This window comes from Arachis hypogaea, unplaced genomic scaffold (genome assembly GCF_003086295.3).
Source record: "Arachis hypogaea cultivar Tifrunner unplaced genomic scaffold, arahy.Tifrunner.gnm2.J5K5 arahy.Tifrunner.gnm2.scaffold_78, whole genome shotgun sequence".
In the NCBI taxonomy this organism is placed as follows: domain Eukaryota; kingdom Viridiplantae; phylum Streptophyta; class Magnoliopsida; order Fabales; family Fabaceae; genus Arachis; species Arachis hypogaea.
The window spans coordinates 1-7,500 of NW_027255496.1; positions in this window are offsets into that span (position 1 = coordinate 1).

Consider the following 7,500-nt stretch of genomic DNA (forward strand, 5'->3'; position numbering starts at 1 on the left):
CTAGGATAGGGCCTATGCTTAGCTCATCCCGTAGCCAAAAAAAAAAAAAAAAAAAAAGGAATGGCGTATGGAAAACCCCTTACCCCCAGCTTCCAGGCATCAGGCGGGAAGGAATGCCAGAAGCAAACGATTCGCCGCACTGTGTAAGCAAGCAGACAGGCAGGGCAAGAAAGCTAGATCCACAAAGGGCCAGTTCTCCCAAGATGCGGTCAAGCACCCTCTTTCAGTTACATGCCATTTTTCATGTAAAAAAGGCCAAGAACAGAGGAAGATACCCTCGCTGACCAGGACGAGGCTGCTACTCTATCGACGCCTGTATGCGGACACAACTAAAAGGGGTGAGCCTTTCCCGTAATCCGACATGACCTAGAACTCGCCCTTTCGGTACCTGTCTAGCAAGCTTTTCTCTGCCGGTAGCTGGTCAAGAGTAAAGGCGAAGCTTGGATCCGCCTTAGAAGAAAGGTTCGCACTGAACACTTTCCCAATCCCAAAAAAAAAACACACGAAACAAGACACACATGGGCAGGCCCAGCAAACACTTCTCTCTCTTATGTAAAGACAGAAATAAGCAAATATCATAAGAGAAGTGAGGATCATGTCAATCACTGTCAAATCGAATGGAGAATGACACAAAGGCTTCTGTGCATATCCCGGAAAAGAAGTGAAAAGCCCCTAGTCCCCAGGCATTTCGGTCAACTGGGGACAAAAAATTCCTCTACAACATCGAATTCCGCGGCAGGAGCGATATCAGATACTGAGTAGTGCATAAGTGGTATCATATCAGCAATCCAGTTAAGCAGCATTATACTAGACTCTAACAGAATAAAAGTAAGCGATAGAGAACTTTGCGCCACCATAACCAGATGATTGGAGAAGAAGATCGGAGACAGATATTGATTCCTTGCCGGTGGGCACTCTATTGGGTCTCCTGTGCTACCTCGACCAAAAAGGGCTACAACCTCTGATTCCGGGACATAATTTTTGGAAAAGGATTCCCTTTACATGAACGAACTGGCTCAGTTTTAGAAGACAATTCAAGACTAACATCATACTCCTCCGCGGCATCGGTGGTTACCACTGAAGGGGATGTTGTCGCTTACTAGGATGTTTTCTCCTAATCGTCTATAGAGTTTTGAGCTAGTGATCCAAATTTATTTGGCAGAAGCTTCGATCTAGAATGCAGTATCTGGGATTAAAAAAGGATACCGCTCTACTCTAGCAGTAATAAAAAGTCCTCCCCTCCATTCTCCATTGCTTACGGAGACGGCAAATCCAGAGAAAGTTCTAGGCCCTATCTTGGGTTGGCATCAATGTTAGCAGCCCTTCCTCCAAGACTTGCTCCAAAGAATGCCGGGGAGTTGGATAAGATTGAGTTCGTGCGATAAGAATCAGAGTAAGGGCGGGGAGAGCTAAAAAGTAAATGGAGTTAATGGGACGACTCCGCCTTCACTAAAGAGGAAGCAAGTAGGGCACAGGCTTTGAGGTTGGAGCCTTGCCCGTGAAGGTATCCCAATAGTTGTGCTAATCCAGCCCATGTGTGTCTTGCTGTCTTCCAGAAGCAAAAAGGAATCCTATCGCTCTAAGAGGAAATGAGGCTGACACTGAGATTTCCTTCCTTTCTGTAAAAGTGAAGACTTTCCGCCTCCAAGCTGGATTTGATTGAAGGACTACTTCCCCCATAACTATCAGAGTTGGAAGCGAATCCCGGATAAGAGTAAGAGCAAACTTATAACTCGCCTTTCAGGCTATGCCCTTTACTTCAAGTTTATTATTTACAAGATTCAACTGAGTAGGGGTAGGAGTCAGGGGTTCGAGCCCTTCTCCCACAATTGGCAAGAGCCAGTGATCGCCAATTCCTTTCCCCTTTCCATCGACAGGGCTCCTCGGACTGGACTAGAGTATACGTTCTTTTGCGCTTCAAGTTTATTATTTACAAGCGATCGAAGTAGGGCAAGTCTCAGTCTTGTATTTGAGGTTGGTGAGAGGGCTGGCCCAGGGCATGCCTTTACTCCAACAGCGGCGAGGGGGTCAATCATCATCGTTTTTCCAGAAAAAGGTAGTTGAAAGCTGGAGCTTTACGAAACGAGTTGTTTTCAAAGCATCCGAGTTGGTAGAGCTTCGAGCGGGAACTTATCGAAAGGAGTGTTGGCAGATCGACCCCCCTTCCATTCCGTGGCACGCGGCGAAGGTAATTGAAAACAAATCAAAACAATGAATAGGAGGGGGCAATAAGAATTCAGTTGTCAATTGTTGGCCCACAGGCACACTTCCTGAAATCGATGTAACTCTACTTACTGTAAAATGGCGGGTTAGGTTTCTTTCATACAGAGATGTCGGCTATTTCACTTGACTCCTATTGAATGATCCGCAAGCCTATAGCCGCCCTCGTGCAAGCAAGCAAAGCCATCCAATCCAGTAGGACTTTGAGCACTAGAGGAAGGTGATGAGTCAGGAAGTCCCAAGTAATAAAGTGGATATATAAAGTGATAGAAAGCTGGCCCCCTATTTGATAGAGGTTCTTAATCCCCGGGGATATCTCGTAAGGAAGAATCAGAATCATTTCAGTCCACTGGTTCTAGCTGTAGTAAGCCTGTCGTTCTATTAAGCAAACCTGTAAGTTAGTGATTCAAAGTATAGCCCTGGTGTATGAGATATTGAATTCTCAGACTAAGAATCCGGTATGTTCCCCAGCTAATGAAAGGTGAGCTTGAGCTTCCAGCCCCGCGCTCTACGACTTCGAAGTTAAATCATTCCTCATTCACTTACAGGCAAAAGGCGATAGGCGATCAGTAAATAGCCGAATTGGCATCGATTGAAGAAGAAATTAGTAGATGTCGGGGAATCGAAAAAGCACTTTGTAGCTCTTAATAAGAAGAAGAGGAGAACTTCGGGTAGGCAGGCAACTCACTAGGTATAGGTAGAGTCAAAGATTGTAGCAAGCAAGAGCACAATGTTGTTTTTTTTTTTTCTATTAGAAAAGATATTAGCAGAGGATTACCTTTTCTTTCAAATCCTAGGCTACGCACCTTGACCATCCTTCTACCTTTACCAACTACTACTAGCAATTACGACAACAGGTGAAATAGCTGATCTTATTCCGAAATAGCTTCTTCTTTTCGGATTCATCTTCTTATGCTCCTAAAGAAAGAGAAGGGCTTTACTCCGAGTTGAAAGAAGAGTTTACATCTTATATATATTTAAGAGACAGCAGGGAATGAATGAACTAGCAAAGGATGGCCTTGACAAATCCTCCTTCGCTCCTGTGGGAGTCGAACCCACTACATAGGTTTCTTCCTTGTTTTACCGACTCAGGTCTCTCTATTCCTGCTAGAAATGTTCGATTTGCTTTGGTGAAGCTGTAGGCCTTACTGAGCTAAAGGCCCCATACGTGGCAACTGAATAAATACCTGTTAGACTCAATCTTTTACCAAAGCCCCCACTCCTTGAAAACTAGATTTCTTTCCTTAATTGCAATATCACAACGAGTCTATAATAGGCGAATTCCAATGCCAGCGCTTTTAGCTAAATAGGATCTATATCTGAACCAAGTAAGGAGGAGGCAGGGGTCATCATGCAGGATCAGCTATACCTCTGAATCCCATAGTAAAGCCTTGTCCATTTCGGGGATGGGCCATGGATTTGATTGGGAAGATTTTGACCCCTTCTCTTCAAAGAGAACCCGCCCTCGTGCTTCTTTATTTCCTTCGCTTGTTAAGGAGTTGGAGCAAGTCTTTTCTGATAAGTTGCCCCTGCTGGCTGGCCCGAAGCGACTCCCCACTTCGAACGCGGGTCTCCGGCAATGGCAGATTTCTGTCTTCGATCGGAGTTTGCACGAATCTGAGGATATTCATACATATCACCTAGTAGTAAAATACGAATCGAATTGAGCGCGACTTCTGCTCATCAAAAGTGGGATTTAGTAAGCGTATTCTAACTAAATAACAGAGCTGCTGAAGGCGGAGGACTCTTGGCCCTATCACACAATAGGTATAGAGTTTGAAGTGAGCTTTGAAAGAAGGTTAGACGATGAATCTAGGGCAGCAGATTCTACTGAAAAAAAAGTACATAGGCTTAAGCATAAGAAAAGGAATTTATTCTTTGAAAAGAGGCCCTTTATCCTATCTGATGGGGTAGGGAAGGATGCTATTTCATTCTCTTTTCTCAAGGAAGATTCCAAAGGAGCTCTTTCATTGAAGTGTCTGCCGCCCGGCCTGGTTACCCCAATCCTTAAGTATTTTCGTGCCATGATCTTATCATTGAATAATCAACGCAACTTCTTTTGGTTGGTCACCACTGGATGATTCCGCGATACACTCCCCCTATCTGCTATTCTATTATCTAAAAGTATCGTCGAGGTATCCTGGTTTCGCCCCCTAGCGGTATAGTTCAATCTTTAGGGGCATCAGGGCCCTCTTTGAAACAAGGAGAAGATTCTAAAAGAGATAAATCGCATATGAAGAAAGTATGCTTCGCTTGTCATTGAAGGCGGTTCCTGCTTCTACCGCGAAAGCAGGACAACGCAAACAAAGGGGGTAGCGCTGCCCACCTAACAGAAGGCGCGAAAGAAAAGCGAGCCGGGAATTCGGCATCATATCGGTTAGCTGAGCCGGCCTCAAGGAAGAACTTTGATCTTGCCTTTTTCCTACTTTCGAATTTTCGTTCCGGGCAGTAATATCAAGTGATCTGATGATCCAACAGTTAAGTCAAAGGCTACGAAAAAACCTTCCTCCGTAAGTTCCTTTACTCTCTCTCTCTTGAGCGCTTTCTGGTGAACACTTTGTGTAACCATTGAGTTCGATTTGAACTAGTTTCAAAGGCTGGATTTCCCTTGGGGAGAACTAGAATCCTATCCTCAGATCTTTCCCTCTTCTGTAATTTTGAGACCAAAAGAAGTAGGGATTGGATCGATGGAACGCCTTTGTGAAGTCTAGCTCTGTTCTATGCCCGCCCCTAAAGAGAAAAGCTTTCTATGATATTCTTTTTTCTAGGGAATCCGCGCTTACTAGACCCTTTTTTTGCAGGCAGGATCTGAAAAGACTAGCTGGACCCGGTTCTGACTAATCACTAAGAGCTCATCGCGAGTTCTCTCGGGGCGGGACCTCAGTAAGTAGGGCATTCAGTACGAAGTAAGCCAAGTGAAGTGATCCCTGCGGCCTATACTAGAAGAGAAGGAAAGAACTTCTTACTCGCATCCCCCTTAAGATGTTAATATGAACGTTTCACAAGAAAGATTGAATCGTGGAATTGATTTTAGTTAGATGAGCTCCTTAAGCTAAGGTAACTCCGGGATAGAGGGACGAAGTGGGCTGCTTTCAAGGGCTAGAATTTCCCTGTTTCGGCGTGAGATTGGCTTAGCTTGGTCTTTCTGTGTACCTAGAGTAAGTTTGCCCATAGCGTAGTAAAAGCTTAAAAGATTCTGGTCCGGTTCGGCCTTATCAAGTATGATTTTAGGGATCCTTTTTTTAGTAAAGTACCCCCCTTTGGTTTTAGGGTTCGATTTGCCAACTGATCCGAGTTGGATTGGGTCAGGAACGGTAATAAGGCTCTAGTTCGACTAGCAGCTTGCCTTATCGAATAGGGGCGAGAGGGAGAAAAAAATAGCAAGTACTACTCTTTCTCTTTGAACGAATCCGAAGCCTATCTTTATAACTGTGGGGAGATGGATTTGATTTGAACCTAAATCCTTGGATCGCCCATGTGTCTATGAAGAGGTTAAGCTAAGCCACTTCTTTCGCCTTTCGCTTTACAGTAGTTATGTGATCTTAGCCTTTAAGCTTTGAGCTTGCTTTTTCAAAAAGATGAGGATGTGAAGCTGTGAACAAAGAGTCTCTTGTCCCGTCTTAGACTGCTCTGGCTCGGTACTGTGTCGATTGGGTCTGAGGATTCTTCTATCCATTTGGTCTTCTTTGTACCGTACCCAGAGAAAGGAGAAGATCGAATTAGCTCTGCTAAGGAATCGAAAGCATCCTATCCGCTAAGAGCGAAAAATCACATATTTAGAAATAAGGTATAGAGCAGCCTACCTCTAGTGCTTTCTTCACTGCCTCCTGACGTTTCATCCACTTCCACTACCAGGGTAGGGCTGGCTGTCGGATGCGCTATGCGCTAAGGCTACTTATTGCGCTATCCCTCATCATTGATTTACCAAACTGCCATCTCATCTTGCATCCGAAAGAAGTGACAGCCTGCCTGAGATGCCATGTTGATATTGCCAGAAGAGAAGAAGGCCTATCTTAGATATGCCTATTTGAACTATGCCTAGCTGCCGAGGGAGAGGTAGCCTATAGAATAGACTCAAGGCCTACTACTATGACTATTCTATGGTTTTGCCGTTAGCTGGAATAAGTGTACTCAACCGTGCTAACCTTCGCCTCGTGGCTCGATCAAGGCGCTATCGCATTATCTGAAAGAGCGACTATCCCGTGCCATCTGTAGCTCTTGCCCTGTTTATTATGAGAATAAAGAAGTCCCCTACTCCCGTACTTCACGCGCTATCCTCTATTCCATTATGTATCGCCGCTAGCTCATACCATGTGTCTTTGAACCGCTATTGCTCTGTGTCCGGATTCACTATGCTATGGCTAACTGAACTAGGACCATTGGAAAGAGAGAAGATATTGCCTGTCCAGAAGTAGCTTATGTCATGTCGTGCTACGAATGAAAGAGGTCCCTACCCTCAGTTCACCTTACCGGGCTTGATTCGTGAAAGTCAGCTCCGGCTTTCGGCACCGGTTACGAGAACAGTAAGAGTTCATTCTGTCCCACTTGGCTCAATAGCCGGAGAAAAAATAGCAGCTTATGATGATTCCATTTCAAATGCTATTATTCCTCCAACAGTGGATAGGCAAAGAAAGCAGTCACCCACCAGGAAGGCATAGAGTGAAGCCAGGAAAGGAATTGGTTACTACAGACAGACCAGATTCAATAGCGCCGGTAACACCTCCAAGACCAAGAGCCGCGGATAATCTAACTCTAACAACGGGTATTCATCCCATCTCGAGTTCTAAACTATTCTGATGATTGACACGTTGATTTTAGTACCCCTTAAATGATAGGGTGGGTTCGTATGTTTTTGTGAAAGCTCGGCTCCAGTTATTGCTGATGTCCAGTCATCCACATTGGAATTCCTTGGAAAAGAAGGCTAACTGCTTGTTGGCTGGGAGCTGTATGAGCGGTAAGTCTATTAGCACGATGATTCTTCTTCGCCTTTATTTCAAAAATCTTTGCCCTATCTAAGCTATATAAAAATAGCCAACAAAAAAAGGTATGCGCTTGTCAATTCATTCTTGGTGTAATACGTAAATGATTGGTGTCATAATTTTTCACTGATCAGGTGTGGGCTTACAGGGCTAGGGCTCATCCGTGTAAGAATTAGGAATTCCTCTTCCAACTCGTCCCGGAATGGGCGTTATGGCAAAGAACAAGAAGAAAACTAAAGGAGGAATTTGTCCAATAGTAACAAAAGGTGCCTCCACTGGTTGACATCCGATCCAACCTAGT